This window comes from Euprymna scolopes, chromosome 12 (assembly GCF_053919585.1).
Source record: "Euprymna scolopes isolate OS-2025 chromosome 12, ASM5391958v1, whole genome shotgun sequence".
Lineage (NCBI taxonomy): Eukaryota > Metazoa > Mollusca > Cephalopoda > Sepiida > Sepiolidae > Euprymna > Euprymna scolopes.
The window spans coordinates 57019096-57040733 of NC_136493.1; positions in this window are offsets into that span (position 1 = coordinate 57019096).

Sequence of the window (21638 nt, forward strand, 5' to 3'; positions counted from 1 at the left end):
GACAGGAAATTTTCTAGACAGAACTAAACAGATCTTTCTATAAAGTGTTAAATTCGATGTCATTATTAAAATTTTTTAGGAGTGATGATTCTAAAGTTTTAAGTGTTGCAGAATCATAGCTTATTAAGGCTGTCAAAAAGTCATGATGATGATAGAATGACAAAATAATAATAATAAATGCAAAATAATTCTAATAATAGTATAGTCAATGATCATGGGTAATAATAATAATAATAATAATAATAATAATAATAATAATAATAGTAACTTAGTAATTATAGTAACAAATTTAGTAATAAGTATAACAAATATAGTTATAATGATGAAAAAACCCGTAATAAAGATGGCGATAATAATAATATTTATAATAGCAGCAACAGTGATAGTGACACGAATGATTATGTCAATCATATACCAATATTGATAAAAGTAAATATATACATACACACACACATATATATATATATATACATATATACGTATATACATACATATACACATACATACACATACACACACATAAACACATACTTACACATATACACAAAAGATACATACACGTACTCACAGTTATACATACATAAGTACACCCATAAACACACAAGTATACACCGCCCATATATATATATATATATATATATATATATAACGCGCAAAACACATCGACATAGACATATGAAAAAAGAAATACATAAATAAATAAAATAAAAACCTTTACATATATATATATATATATAAATATAGATACACACACATAGACACACATAAGGACAATTATATACACATACACAAATTATAACAGATGCTAAAACCGCTATCACCACCACCACCATCACTACTACTACTACTACTACTACTACTACTACTACTACTACTACTACTACTACTAATAATAATAATAATAATAATAATAATAAATAAAAAAATACCTAGTGAGAGAATAGTAATGCGCATAAAGAAAATCAATAATTGAAAATGTATTGGTTATATATATATATATATATTTATATAAATACATGCATACATAAATATATAAATATAAAAATATACACATAGAGAAATATGTATAATTTAGGAGTACTATTTATCTTAATATGTAAAAAATAAAATAATATAATAATAGCCGATAGTAGTATTTATTATTTCTATAATTCTCAAGAAAAAAGCAAGATGATAAAGTTTGGTAGAGTGGGTTGAAAAACTACAATAATAAAAATGTATAGTAATAATAAAAAAAATCTAACGTATTTTAATTTTAAATTTTAACAGAGGGACTACGTAATTTCAAAATTGCAATACTTGTATTTTGCCCTATGTTTGCATTGGAAAATCAGCTCACTCTTTGCTTTGATTACATTTTTGGATTGAGGAGTCGTTATTATCCTAACTACCCCAGAAAGGTAGAGGTTATAATATTTAGATCCAGGGGTATAAGATTTCGATTTACACATAATACTCTAATTAACTGAGAAGCGAATATTCTTAGATTTAAGTTTTTTAGTTAAAGTAGCCAGAGAAGTTCCCTCGTTACTATTTGTTTTTTTATTGCTAAAAGGTGATGTGTGGTTAGAGATTCTCTGCTTTATTAAAGTAGAAGTGGATCCGATGCATGTGTATGTGTTGGGTGCATTGTGAATACTGTTGTTGGTATTTAATATTAGATTGTTATTAAGGTAAGTACAGGATGTGAGGGAATGGATGGGGATAGTATTAGTGAGATGGTTTCCAAAGTTATTATCATGGGAGTTGTTCTGTGAAGAACTATCAGTATTTATATTATTAGTACTGCTATTAATCAAGCGTATTAGAGGAGGAGGATGTTCAAGTGCATTGACCACAGATTGTTAGTGTTGTTTCTTTGGAGGGAATTAGATAGTTTCTTAGTTACAGTTCATGAATAAATCACATTTTTATGGATTCAGTTATTATCGAGGGGGCATTCTTCTTTTTTTTGCAATTATATTTTGTTTTCTTGGCCAAGGGAAAAGGAATTGCTTGGATATCTTTAATTTTCTTGTTATTAGAAGCTATGGTTGTCTGGGCTAAATTAGGCATTGTAGCGTATGATATCTTGATAGAATTTTTGTTTAACAAAGTGCTATACCTATGCGGGTACCTAAAAAATTTTTCAACAATATTGAAGAATTCCTTGGGGATATTAGTTTTTACATTGAAGCTAAAAGGGAGTTAAACCAAAGATAATTCTTTCTCCTCGTCCTTTTCTAGAGGAAGATCTGTTAGTGCTCTTGTGGTTAGTATGGTTTACATTAATATAGCTATCACTTGGAAATTTATGATTTCTTTTAGTTTTGGACATGTTATGCGTAATTAATGAGGGTAATCAGCGACTTTCTTGGTTTTTATGGTTATATTTTATCTTTTCCGTATAACTCTAATTTCTAAGGGTGTTATTATAAAACATGGATTTTTGATCCAAAGTCTTTTTGTCAGCCGAAAGCCTAGAAATTCTGGTAGAGATTGAAGGTATTATGGATTTAATTATTGAATTAAGGTGATTTGAAAACCTATGCACATATAATAGTGTGAGGTTTGGCTTATGGTATGGGCTGTATGTTTCAGAGTTAAGTTTAAGTGAGATATCTAAGAAGTTAGGTGTTTTCTTGTTAGTGTTCAACAATATATATACATATATATATGTATATATATACATATATATATATATATATATATATATATATATATATATATATATATATATAGCGTATCAGAAGATGATGAAAAGAATCCAATAAAGTGCTCGATCGCGGATGTAAGAGCTAAAGATACAATATTTATTTCAAACTATATATACATATTTCAAAGGTGTACCAGTGGTTTCATTGCGTTGAATCAACCATAAGAGGTTGGATAGAGTCAGCGCAACTTTTTCAGCGGTTTTGCAAAGTCGCTGAAGAATTTGCGTTGACTCTATCCAACCTCTTATGGTTGATTCAACACAAGTAAATCACTGGTACCCCTTTGAAACGTGTATATATAGTTTGAAATAAATATTGTGTACACACACACATACAAACACACACACATATATATATATGTATATATAAATTTAATGAGGTAGATGTTTAAACATCATTCGACACCTTAACTACCATCAGAAATACCTACCAGATGCAAAGAGGTAAGGTTTCTATGAATTATTATGACGTAATATGAATGATTTGTAGTCCGACATTGATCCAAATTTTAGTCGCATATGTGCTTTGTGTTTGTAGAATCACATGCCTGAAAAGTCATTTTTCTAATACCACTGGGAAAAGTATGAATTAATCTTTCCCCCTCTTTACTATGAGTGAGATAGTAGGGTAGATTTAACTGCCAAACAACTAGTTTTAGGCGAAGAAAAACTCTGAAATAACAACGTATTAATTTGTTTCTTACTTTCCAGATTTATCATATGTGTTTCATTTTTCTTTTCTATTTTTTACGGATTATCCTGAAAATATTAATAAGTGATTTTGACTTTTGATGATTTGCTGGTTTTATTTTGCAAATAATTCTAATATAAACCCCAAGTGCGGATGGCAATAAATTATATTTGTAAAAAGGAATTAATCTTCATTTGCAAAATAATCCGCAAAAATCTGGTAACAAATTCATATTTGTCCCCCTTAAAAAGAAAACAGAAATTCGTCAGAATTATACAACAAATTAGTATGGTGGTTAATTTGCCTTGTCACCGGTCGAAAAATCACGCAAAATGAATGGTTAAAATTTGGCAGCAATTTTGTAGGCAAATATAACTCCTTAGTTCACATTTATTGTTTTCATAAAGCTATACATGTCCTTTACGTATGCAATATATGTTATCTTGCTTCTGTTCTTTTCTTATTTTTACAATACCAAAAGAAAACCATGTTATAAAACAGGTCTAAATATGTATTTTTTACCCAAGAAAAACATGGACGAACGAAACTAATAATATAAAAGAGAGTTTTATTGAACTCTCGAAAAATAATACAACAGATCAAACCAAATCGAGAGCAGACGTTGTAGAAATAGATTAGTGATGATACTAAGTTAGATATAATTTCTTCTGATCTTGTTATTATTCACTATTCTTTGTTGCGTGTCATTTTAAGTTAGCTTTTGATTCAGTTGTTAGACTTAGATAGAATTTTGCAGCGGTTCTTTATTGAAAAATGCAGGAAATCTTATTTCATATATGGTTACACAAAATAGGACAATGTTTGAGAACAAGTTACATGTAATACATCGGAGCAATCCCTCTGGAGACTCACAGTAAGATTGAACGTCTCCTGGTTGAAGATCACTGTCTCCATGCGCAAGGCCACAGAGCTTCACCGCTGCATAGAAGTAATTTAAAAGAAAGGCCATATTTACGATGTACCCAAAACAGAAATGACGGGCATAGCCTATGATGATTCAGAGGAGTCAGCCTCTGAGAGTTTTGAAATCTAATTAGAGAGGCATTATAGTTCGTCATGGAATAAGTATAAATGAAGCTAAATGGCCCATTTGGAAATCATTCAAGGCAGAGAAGACTTTAGTAGGTTTTAGGCAAAAGTAAGAGAAATTGACAGTGGTCTTCGTAGATAGAACGTGACAGTTAAAAAATATCTTACTCTAGCCCTATAAAAAGAAGTATCTCCATGGTGCAAATCTAGCTTCACTGAATACTTCACTGGCGTGCTGATAAGGAATGACCTGAGTCGAACATATCTCGGAACGTTGCACGGTGTGTTTGTTTCGGACAAAAGAAGCGAGACATTAAACACGAGATAAATTATTGTAATTGGAAGAAAAAAATAGAAATGAAGACATCGAAAGTATGTTACGAATGTGGAAGGCAGATATACAGAAGAAGTAACTATCATGAGACTTGGTCCGTGTGGTAAGAACTACGTATACCCTACGCAGCAGTTGATGCAATGGTGTGTTTAGTTGATAGCAGATTGGAACAACAAGCGAAGAAGTGTCAGTAATAAAGATTTAACGTCAACGGATTGGACACACTGGCATTTCCGATTAAAAAACAACGGATATTAGGCGAATTGTCTGCATTTATGGTTTTGAACCTAGTAAACTTTTAAGGCAGACATACATAATGTAAAAATGTATAAAAACACGTCATGATCTATCCGCTAAAAAGAAATTGACCCAAACTCAAAATTGTCTTTTCTTATTTGTGACTAAAAAGTATAAAAGAGGCGAGTTTTAGTTAAGTGGGAGTTAAAGTTTGTGGATAGTGAATAAAAGATACTCAGTTCAGAAAGAGACAGAGAAAGAAACCAAGAGAGAGAGAGAGAGAGAAAGAGGGAGAGAGAGAGAGAGAGAGAGAGAGAGAGAGAGAGAGAGAGAGAGAGAGAGAGAGAGAGTTTTTCTTTGAATAATTGTTGTGGTGTTAGTAGTTGAATAAATGACGAGAAAAACACATTAACAATTAAATAAATATTAACAAAAACACATAAAAGAGGGAATTGAACAATATCTTTGTTTATGGCAGGACTAGTTGTGAACGATCATCCGCTTTGCGTGTCTCTCTGACTCTCTCGTAAACCATTTCTAGCGATGAAATAAAACAAAATGTTTGAAGTATTTTTTAAACAAAGAAGGTTAAGGCAGGTAAGCATGCACTTAGATCTTTGGTTGGTGCAATATCAATGTAGTCTGTATTAAACTTGGTGAATTGCAATTTATACTCAGTTTAAATATAATGAAAAAGCTTTGGTTAAGCTAAAATATTGGGAAGAGTGAACTTTTCAGTTCGAATATGCAACTTAAAAAACGATGAAAAGTTTTTATGTGTTTGTCTCGAGAGAAATTTACTTTAACCAATTCACATTAAGAATGGCAAGGAAAAACCCCGCTTTATGACATATGGACGGAGTAAATGTGCGCGAGGTTTGAAGAATGTATAAAGTTACACCTACGCACGGCCGTTGCGAATTTTGGTCGCTTAGGAGGCTCGAATAATAAAAAAAGGTGTGAGTAGACTCATTAATATATAAAATAGTTGAGATAAACAAAAAATGAAAGGTTATCTGGGGTCTTATTGGGATGACGACAAAGAAATAAAGAGAAGAGAGACTAGGCGAGGTTAATAGACTGTAAAATGTAATAGCAACGGATATGACGTCACACACACACACGCACACGCACGCACACACACACACACACACACACACACACACACACACACATATATATATATATATATATATATATATATATATATATATATAAATATATAAATATAGGAAGCTGATTGGCTAAATAGAAAATTCAAGACCATGTGCGTATATATAAACGCACTATAACCATAACTTTTCGCCTGCATATTCTGACAAATTCTCACAAGAATGAAACGCGGAATATTCCGTGTAGCTTAATTGCCATATATATTTTCCTAACTTACTACTATATATTTATATATATATATATATATATAGATAGATAGATAGATAGATAGATAGAGAGAGAGAGAGAGAGAGAGAGAGAGAGAGAGAGAGAGAGAGGAGTACACTTCCTGTGAGAGCACGTAGTGCGTAAACCTGAAAAAAGAGATGGGCTGACGAAATATAATTAGCCAGTTATCATTGATCTCTCTCTCTCTGTTTCCCTCACCTCACAGGCCTGTTATTTAGAGCGAAGATCAAGTTTTATAAACGATGTTTTCCATCAGTTTTGTCTCGACTAATTCCTTTTGAAAGTATAAATAAGGGATAACCTCTAGAAGGATTACACAGGAGCACATACATGGATAATATGCAGCTATCAAGGTGTGAATACACTTGATTAACTTTAATGTTTCGGAAACGATTATGATAACTTGTCTTTTTGCATGCATGAACCCAAAAGGTGTGTGGTACCAAGTAACTTCATCACCAAAGTTAGCTGAGAAACGTGACCAATTAATGATAATTCAAATGTTGAAGAACATTTAGCTAGTAGCTTTCTTATAGTGGTTTAGAACATTGGTTTTAAGGCAATATAAATACGGCCCGAAACGAAAGTGGAAGGGACAGTGACACTGAAGTGTACAAGCCATGTAAAAATATCAAAGGAAGATTAAAGAAGTGGGCAACTATGTAAATTCTAAGGAAAATAGCGATTAAGACTCCTGATGAATGTAAAGAACGAATGATTTGACTGTTGGAATCTAATAAGCGAGTAAAAGATCGTAGTGAAAGAGATCGGACTCAAACGTTGAAAAGAATAATAGTTGTTAAAGACACTTTTCACTGAATTTGAAGCTTTATTAAAACCAATGCATCACATGCAGTAAAAAATAAAGTCACTAAAGTGATAGGCGTTGTTATAAATATGGGTATAATGGTGACTAGGTATGAAAAGGTAAATTTATGGAATGTTATGGACGTAGAGTAAAAACCATGTAACCAGAGCATGTCACCGAAAAATGATGGAAACGTAAATAACAAAATAATCATAATTTCCGTAACGTTATTCATTAGGTATAGTTGTAAAGAAGAACAGTAGTTTTTTGTTCTGTGTGGACTTCGGAATTTTGAATAAAATAAGAAATTGATTGCTCACTAACTTCCACATATAGGCTGTCCAAATAAAATGTATACACTCTTTAAATTATCTCAATTTGCTACATGAATACGCTATGCCACGTTCCCAAGAGATGTTTAGGAATAAAGAATGGCACTTCCAGCAGGATAGAACACTTCCCCACTACTATCCTGGCGTGAGAGCATATCTTGATAATCACCTGCGAACAGATAGTTAGGACGAAGAGGAAGTATCAAGTACTGTCCACGCTCACCAGATTTGACCCCGTCCATAGATTTTTCTCTTTTTTGGGGGGCGGAGGTGAGGGCATGTAAAACACAGGGTTCCCACCACAAAACGAGCTACAATGAATGAGTAGAAATCAACCATTGAAAGAACACACTAATTGAACTGATTAGAAACGTTTTTGATTCGATCAGTAAGCGTTGTCAGCTGTTCATGGACCACAATGGCCAATAATTTGAACACTTTCGATAATTAAATGGTTTCTATATTTGTTCACAATATTTCGATGGATGAAACTTTTCTTTCTTATAAATAAATGTTGGTTTTATAGTCATTTAAAGAGTGTATACATATTATTGGGGCACCCTATGTAGTGTTTGACTCTTCTGAGACTTTTCACGCTCAATCTTAGGGCTCGATATTGGCAGATTGTTTTGGAATAAGGTAACATACAGAAAGAGATGCCATTTATGGTTGTATAAGTTGTTATTCTTGATATATGAAGTCCTGAGGACTGGAGGAATTGACAATGACATCTATATATTTTCAGACATTTTCGTCATTTACAACAAGTGTTGATCGATTATAACCGCTTGATATAGGACGTACATTGAATAAACACCAATTATTGCCATAAATACTCGGGATTTTGTGATAATTAAGAAAAGAGTTAAAACTCTATATTGCCAAAATAAAACCTATAATAAGGTCAATGTCTGAGCCTAAATGAGTGAACGTCCTCATTTGATTAATTCAGACGTTATGAAAGTTTTTTTTAATGTATTGTAACAGATTAGGATACTAGTGATGTATCTGATCACAAAAACGAGAGATGTTACTTGATAGAGGACTCTCAGTGCTACATTTGATATCCTGAAGAAGCAATCAACGACGGTTCCGTTGTTAATGTGTCCAGATATGAATAACATATGGCCTTATATACGAATACCAGATACACTTGTATTGGCATTTGCAAGAAACCTAATTTTGTTGTATAAGTGAAAAATATTCCGGTTTAAATCTTATCCTACAGATTGTATAAAACAACAAGCAGAGGTGGACAGCGATTGCGAAGAATACATACGTCATCATAAAAAATGTAAAATTTGTAAATTATTAATCACTTATTATTATTCACTAATATATTCCCATGGTCATGGACAATAGCCGAATTGGTTACTGAAAATTATTTCAAATTTAGGAATGCTTTTATATGAACGGCATATATTTTCATATCCCAGCATGCCATGTGTATCGCTTTCATAAACCCAGGATTTGACTTACTAACCTTCAATTAACCACACGGGCTTAAAAATAATAAAACACAAGGTAAGAAACATGATATAATTCTGATTATTTCTTAAGAAGAAATTATTTAGTTTTCTGTGGAATGGAACATGTAAGGATGTATTTGTTTTCATGTTCGTATTTAGATGTTTGTTTTGATTTTTTTTTAAAATGGAATATTGCGTTTTGGGTACGTAGGTACCAACGTAAATATATCAGATATCGTTATAGACTGGTGCTGGTCTTAGCATTTCACAGCGTATTTTGGAAGTGAACACTTTTTTTTAATTTAACTCTCCGAGTACCTCACTTATGGTATGTTGTTTGTATGGTTGAATGAGAGAATATATGTATCTTTTGGTAATATTTTGTTGCATTTTGCATGTAGACAAATTTTGTTTGTAGTCATGTTATTTTTTAATGGCCAATTATTTGGTTTCAACAATTGCACATTGTTTATTTGGTAATATTTTCTTGCACTAACACGGTATTGTTGTTGCATTTTGCATGTAGACAAATTTTGTTTGTAGGCATGTTATTTTTTAATGGCCAATTATTTGGTTTCAACAATTGCACATTGTTTCCTGTTTCGCTGTTCCTTGATGTTTTATGTTATTATCTGTAGTATACTTTGTGTGCATGAGTAACTCATTTACAGTTTATTTATTATTTTCCTTTTAAATGTTTATTTGACTTGGGAAAGTGTTTCTCCATGAAAGTGTTAGTGATCATGTTACAAGTTGGTTAAACAAGAGGTTTTTGTATTGTATTTAAGTATTGATAAATACTCGCTATTTTCGGGATGTTGCTTGTTTATGCTAAATATATGTGTAGTATATATCATTCTAAAATCAAATCAAAATAGCAAACCTATCTTTTCAGAGAGATCAATAAAACAAGAATACATGCACCCGAAATATATTTGTATTTTTTTATGTTTGTAATTTTTTTATGTTTGCAGTTCTTTAATTGCTATATAGTTCAAATTATTATTATTATTATTATTATTATTATTATTATTATTATTATTATTATTATTATTATTGGCTCACATGGAGCTTTCACACAAGTCAGCAAACGATCTGATTGGAACCTGTGGTGTTCTCTGGAAGCTGAGTGACAACAAATCTCTCCAAACGTCCAGCTCTCTCCACCTCCTTCAATAGTATTTGAAAATAAATTTGTGTCATCGCAACAACCTCTTACCATTGATTTCTTGCTGGCAGTGACCATTGGTTTATACTGGAATTTGAGTGGCACTAAGCCTCCCCAAGGTCCCAGAACTCTTCGCGCTTATCCAGTGGAGGTCTGGCCAGCGCCCTCTCCTCGGTCTTTCCATCCTCCTTGACCCTCCTTGGTCCCTTTGGTATCGCTTTTCTATTGGGGGGAACGGTGATGAGACAATGGGAGGGGTACATGATGGGGGTGTAGAACTTGTAGATATGCAGATTCGGTGTTCTTCATTCCCTGTAACGCTTCTTCATTATATTGTCTTCTTGTGTTATTCTCCGCATTCACATGTTTTCCTTAACATTTCAGCAGTTTTCATTATCGTTAGTCGTTGTATTTTTGCATCTATTCCTCTGATTCCAATTTCTGCCATTCTTTTTTCAAAGTTTTTCGGAATTGTTCCAGGTGATCCTACTATTATCGGTACTATTTTGATTTTCTTCATCATTCAAATCCTTTTAACTCTCTGGCTAGCTCTGTGTATTTGCTTCGTTTCTCTTTTTCTTTTATTATTATCAATATATTATTACGCTTATCACTCCGTCCGTTAATATGCTGTGTGCATCCCTGAAAAAGGAAAGTGGAAATTCCAAATAAACGTTGTCAAACTTGAAATATTAAAAAAAAAATTGGTGTCGCTATTGAGGCAAAGTTAATAAAAATGATTTGTCTTTCTTGGCCTTTTAGCTAAGATCAAAGTGTAGTATCGGTTCTTGAGGTGCTACATTTCAATTTCTTCTGTCTCAGTGAAAGAGAAATCCTTTATGACTAAGACAATTTTTTCTACACGTTAAAAACAACCCTGGTATCTAAATCTGTCCCGTGGAGAGGCATTGTGAATATGTGCTATATTTAATGTAACAAAGTTTTAATATTAAAAAAGTAACTGGAAAAAGTTATTTCTGATTTAATTACAAAATGCCCTGGAAATATGACTTCTGATTAATTATAAAATGCCCTGGAAAATGTCCGTTCTGATTATTTTTTGTTTACTTGCCTCCCCATGAGGGCGGAATTGGACATGAGGTCCGTTAAAAATTTAGGGGGAAACCAGCTCCCCAAAAGCGGCACGCTGGTCAATAACAAAAATAAAATTGTATCAGTGATGAAGGATTTCTCCTCCATTAACCAAGACCAAGGGGGGATTTAAGTCACTCGAATGCTGAAGCTGATACTACACTCAGAAATTTATGTTGAAGCAATGGTTGCCTAATCTCTAACCGTGTTAATGTTTTTATATATTACTTTATACATTTATTATTAGACAGTTTATGATTTAAACATTACTTTATTTCAAGTATATTTTAACTTGGGGGGGGGATAAGAAGTCGGTCCCGGAAATGGCTGAAAAAGTTTATGATTTATACATTACTTTATTTCATGTATATTTTCAACGGTGGGGTGGGGATTACAAATCAGTTCCAGAAATGGTTGAAACAGTTTACTATTTAGACATTACATTATTTCATGTATATTTTTAGCACTGAGTTGGGCATATAAAGTCAGTCCCGGAAATGGCTGAAACAGTTTACGATTAAAACATTACATTATTTAATATATATTTTCAACAACTGGGTCTCGGGATTGAATGAGATGTACAAATATATACTATTAGAAAGCGTCGCCCAGTATTGAATGAGATAGGTGGAAAACATATAGTAGCAAAATACCCAGCGTCGCCGGGATCGAATGAGATAGGTGAACGACATATATTAGCAGAATATGCTGCGTCACTCGGGATTGGATAAGATAGGTGAAACATATATACTATGAGAATACTCCGAATTGATTGATTTGTTTGTAATGAAATAATCAGCCTAGGCAATATATCTAAGTTATTATTTAAGTAAGGGGGAGCGACATAGTGGGTTAAAGTTATGAAAGTTATTGTCGAAATTAGTAACATAACCAAGAATTATGAAAAGTGATGAAATGTGAGTTATTTGATTGGTGTGTTTGTAATGATATAATATGCCCAGACAATATATCAAATATATCATATAAGTAGGAGGGAGAGGTATAATGTGGGGTTTTAATGATAAAAATTATTGTTAAAATTAGTAACATATCCAAGAATTATGAAAAAAGATTAAATGTGAGTTAATCGATTGTGTGTTTATAATAAAATAATCAGCCCAGGAAATATATCAAAGTAATTATGTTAGTAAGAGAGGGTGATAAGGATGGTTTAAATTATGAAAAATAATTGTCGAAATTAGTAACATATCCCCAAATTATGAAAAATGATATGTTATTTAATGCATTAGTGTGTTTGCAATGAAATAATCAGGCCAGACAATATATCAAAGTTATTATTTTTGTAAGTGGGGCGATGATGCAAGTTAAAATGATGAAAAATTATTGTCGACATTAGTAACATATCCAAGAATTATGAAAAATTACGAAATGTGAGTTAATTGATTGGTGAAATAATAATCCCAGATTGATTGCAATGAAATACTAATCCCAGATAATACACCAAAGTTATTATTTTAGTAGTGGGGAGGGTTTATAATGTGGGTTTAAAATGTTAAAAATAATTGTCGAAATGAGTAACATATCCAAGAATTAAGGAAAATGATGAAGTGTGAGTTAATTGAAAGTTGTGTTTTTATGAAATAATCAGCCCAGACAATATATCAAAGTAATTTTTTAGTAAGAGACGGCGACGAGGATGGTTTAAATTATAAAACAATTATTGTCGAAATTAGTAACATATCCAAGAATTACGAAAAATGACGAAATGTGATTTAATTTATTGGTGTGTTTATAATACAATAATCAGCCTAGAACAATATATCAAAGTAAAGTAAAGGGGAAGGAGATAAGGAGGGCTTAAATTATGAAAGAATATTGTCAAAATTAGAAACATATCCAATAATGACGAAAAATGATAAATATTAGTTAATTCATTGGTGTGTTTGTCAGAAAATAATCAGCCTAGAAAATATATCAAAGTTATTATTTAGTAAAGAGGGAAAGGCGAAAATGTGGGTTAAAATTTTGAAAAATGATTGCCTAAATAAGTAACATATCCAAGAATTATGAAAAATGATTAAATGTGATTTCATGCATTAGTGTGTTTGTAATAGAATAATAAGCCCAGACAATATTTCAAAGTTATTATTTTATTAAGGAGGGGGCGATAATGTGGGTATAAATTATGAAAACTGATTGTCGAAATTAGTAGCATACCCAAGAATTATGAAAAATGATGAAATAGATGTTAATTGATTAGTGTGTTTGTAATGAAATAATTAGCCCAGCAAATGTATCAAAATTATTATTTTAGTAAGGTTGGGCGACAACGTTAATTTAAATTATAAAAAAAAATTGTCGAAATTAGTAACATATCCAAGAATTACGAAAAATGATGAAATGTGAGTTGATTGATGTGCATGTTTGTAGTGAAATAATCCGCCTAAACAATATATCAAAGTTATTATTTTAGTAAGGTATATATTAGTATTATATGGTGAGTTTAAATGATGAAAAATTATTGTCAAAATTAGTACTATATCCAAGAATCATTAAAAATGATGAAATGTGAGCTAATTGATAGTTGTGTTTTTATAAAATAAACAGCCGATACAATATATCAAATTTAATATTTTAGTAAAGGGAAATTATGAAAAATTATTGTCGAACATAGTAACATATTTAATAATTATGAAAAAATTATAAAATGTGAGTTACTTGACCGGTGTGTTTGTAATGAAATAATCAGCCCAGGAAATATATCAAAGTTATCATTTTAGTAAGGGGGCGATACAGTTTTAATAAAAAAGTAGAATAATATGATTGTGCCTTCATTCATGCTGAACATAACGCTCACAGCATGCCCAGCAACAATATATTACATATGAAAAATGCTGCTGTGGAATTTCCACAGGTCCTGCTAGCTATTATTATTATCATTATTATTATTATTATTATTATTATTATTATTATTATTATTATTATTATTATAATTATATAACCCTAACCTACGCAAACGATTGTATCCAGCAAAAAGAAGCGTAGTGCTTAAAACAGTTGTCGAAATTATACTCGATTGTTTACTTTAGCCTAGAATATATATATATATATATATATATATATATATACACTAGGTTTATGGTCTTTGAGGGTGACTCTAGGGGTTTTATTAACTACTTGTTCTTATATATATATATATATATATATATGAGTTCATGTTATATTAATTGAATAAAGAAAACTTTATTTTACGCCATATTTTTATTCTAAAGATGTTCAGTTGAATGCAGACACAACAATATTACTATATCATCAGAAATAAATACTACAATTTGATCCCTGCATAAATTATCAGAAAGTGTATTTTTGTTCGACGTTCTACACAACAGTGACAGATACGTTTTGTATTGGATTTGCTTCGATCGAAAGATTTTATTTTAATAATAAGGTGTAAAGTAATAACGTACATACAAATATTTAATAGCCTGAACGTATCATTATATAGTTTTGCATTCGGAAAGTAAACTTTTATGCAATTCAAATAAAGTAATGTAAAATAAATATTAATAAAATAATTGAACACTGTAGCCAAAGAAATACGCACAGTGTGATAAAATATTGATATTGTCTCAAATCTATAAGTTGAAGACTTTTCTCCTGGGCAACACCGCCTTTCCTAGTGCCTCTGAAAGCTAAACTAGATATAAGTTATAAGTGATTCTCATAAAAGGAAGACCTAATTGAGAGTGATCTTGGGTATTCCGTTAAACGAATAGTTGCCCGCCATCATTTTTTGCGCCAATGTAATTACGTTCATTGAAATGAAAAAGAAAGGAAACTGACGGCGAATCGATGGAATAGGAACAAGGAAAACGCAGAAAATTTGGCGACCGGGAAAGATTGCTTATTGCATTCACTATTGTTGTCAGATTCAGTAACGGTAAGCCTCAAGATATCGGGCGAACAGACGACCGAGCGGTGACAAATCGCGACCAGATTTGTAAATATCTTAGTAGTCATCCTGACACACTTAGCATGACACAAATATATATATATATATATATATATATATATATATATATATATACGTATCGTTTAGGTAAAACACACACACACAAGGCGTGGAGCTTTTTGAAATTTTGTATGAAATTCGTTCTAGACAAAGCATACCACGATATCAAAGTGCATAAGCATCGTTTTTTTTTCTATTTTTTCCTAGTTTGTAAACACGGAAGTAGAACTTTTCGGGTGTGCTGAAAACGAATATCAGTTTTTGCAAATTCATTAACGCCTCGCAGCCTAAACGTACGTTTTAAAATCATTATTTTGAACGCCTGTAATGTCGTAAGTGCGACATGGGCAAGAGCGTTACAGGTTCCAGCCTGGCTACTACGGCTAAGTTCTCTTTTCGCTCGCACGGGTACTCGCTGCTATTTTCATTTTTTGAGGGAGTTGGTTGTTTTATTTTATTTTTTTTTGTGCTCGCACAGGAACTCACTCGATCGAAACATTTTTTTAGGGATGGGTTGCTCAATAGCCTTATTATACCACCTCTTCACACCCGGGCAACGCCGGGTACCCCCACTAGTTATTAATATGTGAAAGTGTATCAGTCTAGAAAGCATGTGTGCTGCTGCTGCTGCCACTACTACTACTACTACTACTACTACTACTAATATTAATAATAATAATAATAATAATAATAATAATAATAATACCGTCAATTCATTTAATAAAGTTATCAGAAGAGGTGGAGAATATGTGAAAGCTGGGATTATTTTTCACACAGATTCTACGTAACACCATCGGTTATTATTAGGGAGTAATTTCTGATGTTGACATGCGTGAGTATTCCTAGTAATAAGAAGAATAACTTGTTGTCACTCAGCTTCCAGGGATCATCGAAGATTGGTTTCAAGGAGAGATCTTTGATGATCTGTGTGAAAGTTCCTGGGGAGCCACCGCCGCCACCGCCGCCGCCACGGCCGCCACGGCCGCCTCCGCCTCCGCCTCCGCCGCCGCCTCCGCCGCCGCCGCCTCCGCCGCCACCGCCGCCGCCGCCGCCGCCGCCGACGACGACGACGACGACGACGACGACGACGACGACGACGACAACAACAACAACAACAACAACAACAACAACAACAACAACAACAACAACAACAACAATTAACAAGAAAGAAAAGTCCTTCCAAATCGTAGACTTACCTATAATAGTAGGAGCACTGGGAACAATTCCGAAAAACTTTGAGAAAAGAATGGGAGAAATTAGAATCAGAGGAATGGCTGGAAAGATTCAACGAATAACAATAATGAAAACAGCTGAAATATTAAGGAAAATCCTTGAATACATGAGCCTCATGCTCGGGCCAGATGAACTGCTGCAGAGACAAAACACGAAACGTTAAACGAAACAAAGAACATTGAAGCTGCATATCTTCAAGTTCTCCATCCCTATTCCCATAACCCAATCACCCCCCCCGCAAATGATGCCAAATAGCCGAGAAGTCTCAAGGAGGACAGAAAGACCGAGGAGAGAGCGCTGAATAGACCTTTGCTAGTAAATACCAAAAGAACTGGTACCTTGGGGAGGCTTATTACCACTCAAACTCCAGTGGAGACCTATGGCCGCTGCTAACGAGAAAACAATGATAAGCGGCTGTTGCGATAATGCAAATTCATTTGAAAATATAATCGAAAGAGGTGAAAAGTACTGGAAATCTGAGGAGAATTATTGTCATTCAGCTTCTAGGGAACACCACAGGAGAAATCCTTTATGAGCCGTGTGAAAGCTCCTTGTGAGCCAATAATAATAACCACGCATGTATTCACACTGAATTCAACAGTAAAATAAGACTGCGTTTTATATTTATAATATTTTCTCTCCGATATAATTTCTTTTTAACCTAATAAGTTACAGTCAAGATATTTTTCTAACATAAATTCCTAACACAATGTAAATTCCTCATTTTGAAACGTATTGCCAGTTATGAAAAGTATAAATTTTATACGGTTATTTTTCTAGAAGAAACCATCATTTTAAAACATTTAACACTAACATAATATTTAAATGTATCTTTCGATTTTTAAATATTTTTCTTCAATAAGATTAAATTGTTGATTTGAAAATAAAAAAGAATTAAGTGAAACTATTTTAATTGACAAATCAATTTCTAACAATTAAATTCAGTGCAAACACATTATGGTTTTTCAAAACAAATGCGTAGTTATATCTAACCATACGCGTAGATATTATTATTATTATTATTATTATTATTATTATTATTATTATTAATTTTATTTTTTACACGGAGGTCACCACTTATCAAGGCCCGGAAGCCACTCAGGGATAAGGGTTATTGCAAGTACAGTACGTTAGTGTGGAGATTTGATGAAGTGTTTACTTAAGGGGCGGTTCATTAGGAATTTGTTAACGTTGGACTTGAAGACACCCAAGTTGTAGTCAGGTGGGAAGCAGGCAAACGGAACAGAGTTCCACAGGCGTGCAGTTCTAAGAAAGAAGCTTTGTTCATGGAATCCACGTTTTGATTTAGGCACAGATAAAGAGTGGGGGAAATTTTTCACAGTGGATTAAGCTAGACGGGTGTTTTTCGTGAAAGGTTGGCGAAGGGGGAACCAGAGATTGGAGTTCAGACGAGCACCTGCCATGGGAATAACGATAAAACAAGGATAGGCTCGCAACGTCTCTTCTGTGGGAGAGAGGTTGCAGGGTAGACAAAAGGGCATCCCTCACTAAGCCACGAAACATTCGGATTTCACTGAATATTTTAAACATTTCATTGTATTATTATTATTGGCTCAAAAGGAGCTTTCCCATAAGTCATCAAAGATCTTTCCTTGAAAACAGCCTGTGGTGTTCCCATATGTTGTAAACACACGTGAGGTTATCATCATCGTCATCATCATCGTCATCATCATTGTCATCATCTAGACATCCTTTATACTTTCAAAATTCCAACGCAATATTATAAACTTCTTCTTTGATCGAAGTTAATAAAACATTCGGATTTCACTGAATATTTTAAACGTTTCATTGTAAATAAATGCATTGTTTATTGAAAATTATTTAAACGTTTATTTTTATTTTTTTATTTTCATGGATAATATGGAAGGTTGAAACCTCGTAATATTTCCGATGACGTTACAATTTCGTAGATTTATCGGGTATAAAAAATCAAATCAAATATAAGGCTTATCGTGTTTTGGAATAACACTGATTTTCGAAAGTAAAATAAATAAGTAAAATATTAAACACTGTAAGACATGATTATGGTATGTGGTAGGGTATTGAAATGTAAACAGCTTATTGGTATTAACTCTAAACATGAAAATGGCGTTTATCGCGTTTTGCATTCGAACTCTTTGCACACGCACGCACGCACACACACACACATATATATATATATATATATATATATATATATATATATATATATATATATATATATATAAACCCAAATTTAAAGGAGTATAGGTATACTAAATGAATATCCGAACAGATAAAGTTAATTCTTGAACAACGTACATTACAATCAAGATATAATTATACTAAAGCTCAATTTTGAATCCTTATTCATGAATATGGATCAAATCAAATACAAATACATTCGAATTTTCGAATTGAAGGTTGTATTCATATTAGATCCACTAAAACCCTAAAAAAACCTGGAATTTTGGGAATATTGTATAAATTGATCCCTAATAGCTATTCTTAAATACTGCTGAAAATCGGAGATATCTCGAAATTTCCGAAAGTCCACTCCCTTTATCCCCTTTTGTACAACACTAAATTAAACTAAATATACCTCACATTTGGACCTATTACATATAGAAAGTGTGTTCTAAATACGATTAAATAGTTTAGGAGTGGATCCTTTAATTCAGATACACATATACACATACCTAACTTTATGTGCATAGAGATAGTTAGAAAGTATTAGGCGGACTCAGAAAAAGTAAGGCATACAGACAAGCAGAAACGTTTCCATATATTAGAATAGATTAGATAAGGATTTCGGCATTCGCAGTATGGTCTTAATTAGAGTGGAAGCCTGGTTTCTATGAGGTGAACAAACAGCCATATTTCTATGAGAATCTTTCAATTCCTGGCTTAGTAGTTAATTTATTATAGGCTTTGCGGCTCTTATTATTGCCGACACACAGTTGCAGATAATGACTTCTCGTCTAAGTGATTGGATTGTACTTTTCATTTCTTATCAGGCAAGCAGTAAGGTAGTTAGTATCATGGGAAAGCGGACGTCGGCGTAGACTCCTGGGTGTTGAGATAAGAACGGGGTAAGAAGTTCTCTGCAAATCTGCGGCGCAGTAAAGTCTGGAATTGCCTTTAACATTGATGAAGATGTAAATATGCTCGATGCTAAATTACTTTCGTGAATGGAACCGGTACTTCTCCAATAACTGGACTGGATAAATATTTTATATTAGACAGAACCTAGAACATACTGAAATAAATGTAGTAAACTGAAGTAACTATTTAAAAGACTTTCTTAAATATTCATACACATTAGATGCTTACAAATCAGCAAAGGCAGATATTGATAAAAAAGAGATAAATTACTTTTTATGTTTTGCATTTTTAGATGAACATTGACATTTTGTATGATCTATATATTAGTACGATAGCGTGTGTGATATTTTCTGTGTCACGATTACATCTGGGTCGTTTAATTGTTATGTACTTCCATCTCTTGTAATAAATAATTTTACCAAGAATTCGTCATAAGTTTTGGTTTCAGTTTCGATTATAGCTAAGGGCACTTAAGTCATCTATTTTTTGTATACATAATTTTATCAAGAATTCGTCATAAGTTTTGGTTTCGGTTTCGATGCTAACTGATGTTCATTCTTTTAATATATAATGAGCATTGTCATTCGTCCACAACAGCAGTTATATTTGCTAGAATTGTTTTGTATGAAACTTTAAAACACACTAAACTTTCTAATTGGCGTCACTCCCATTACTTTAAAACATTATTAAGATTATAAAAATTCCATTCTTATTTTTTTTTAGAATAAAAGTCATCAGTACTGACCGGATTAAAAGTAATATAAATAATTGATGAAACTGTCAAATTTTATTATTTAATGTCATATTTACATTTTCCATTCTCTGCATTAAATAAAACAGTCTACAATACATAGCAATACACGCTATAACACTCTGTTTAAAACTATGGAAAATCTCATCCTAATCCGATTAAGTTTGGTATTATTTGGATTATTCGAACTATTGTTCTAATCTCGGATGTTTTAACGAAAGCGTAGATATGGCGGAGACAATAATGGATGGATTAGAGCTTAAAAATAACGCCAACCACTAAACAGAAATGAGTTCTGGAGAAAAGGGAATAGATTAAAATGGAGGACAATATCACGGAGAAATGGGATCACAATTTCGGCGATAGCTGTTCTGCTCATCATAAAGACACACTACTGGGCCCATATTGCAGCCAATAATGACCCACGTTTGATATGACGTTAGTTTTTACCTATGAAATTTTGATTGTATTTCAACTTTCGACGCTTTTCAAACTTCATGTATGGATATGATGCTTTATGATAATCCTGATCAGATGAATAGTTTTTTAGTTATCATTGTGTCCTTTGTAAAACTTCAAGAATGCTTCATTAAATATGCAGAAGTAAAGTCCAGTTGGCTAATCCTCACATTGTCAAGCGGATATATGCAATCTTATGGCTAACTTATATGCTTGTTCATATCATCTTTTATCTTTGCTAATATTTCTTAGCTCACCTGTTTTAGTGTGTTTCATAGTATACGTATTGTGTAGAATAAAGTGATCGATGTGGTCTTTTAATATTCTTAAAGTATGTCTTTTTAAAAGAGTTTATGATATTAATAAGATTCGTTTTAGTTGCAATTTATTGTGCTTTTAAGTTTACTCCGAGCTCTGCATGTTGCGGTGGCTTTCTCTGTGTTTTTGTTATATTTTTCTTTAGTAGCTGGTTTTCGTATTTGGATTTGTAGTTCATGTATATTTCTAGTTATCTCAACTGAAATAAATACTTCGGTAATGCTTTTTATATATTGTTTACATCATCCTTTATTTGATGTTGGGACGCCACTAATTTATTTATAAATTATAAGACGAAATTATCTAATTCAATTAATTTCCTGTTTCAGTTATTTGTCCGAATAGTCTATCTTTGATGCTTTCCAGTCTCGTCAAATCTCGTTTTGTGCAGCAAATTTGTTTTTCTTTTCAAGTGTCATTTTCGTAGCAATGTCCATGTTTTTCTGATAGTTATTTAAGTGATTTGCCTTAAAAATAGTCCAAGTAGGAACTCTTGACCCCTATTTTTAATTTTTGGCATTTTTTCACGTTTCCTTGTTCTCT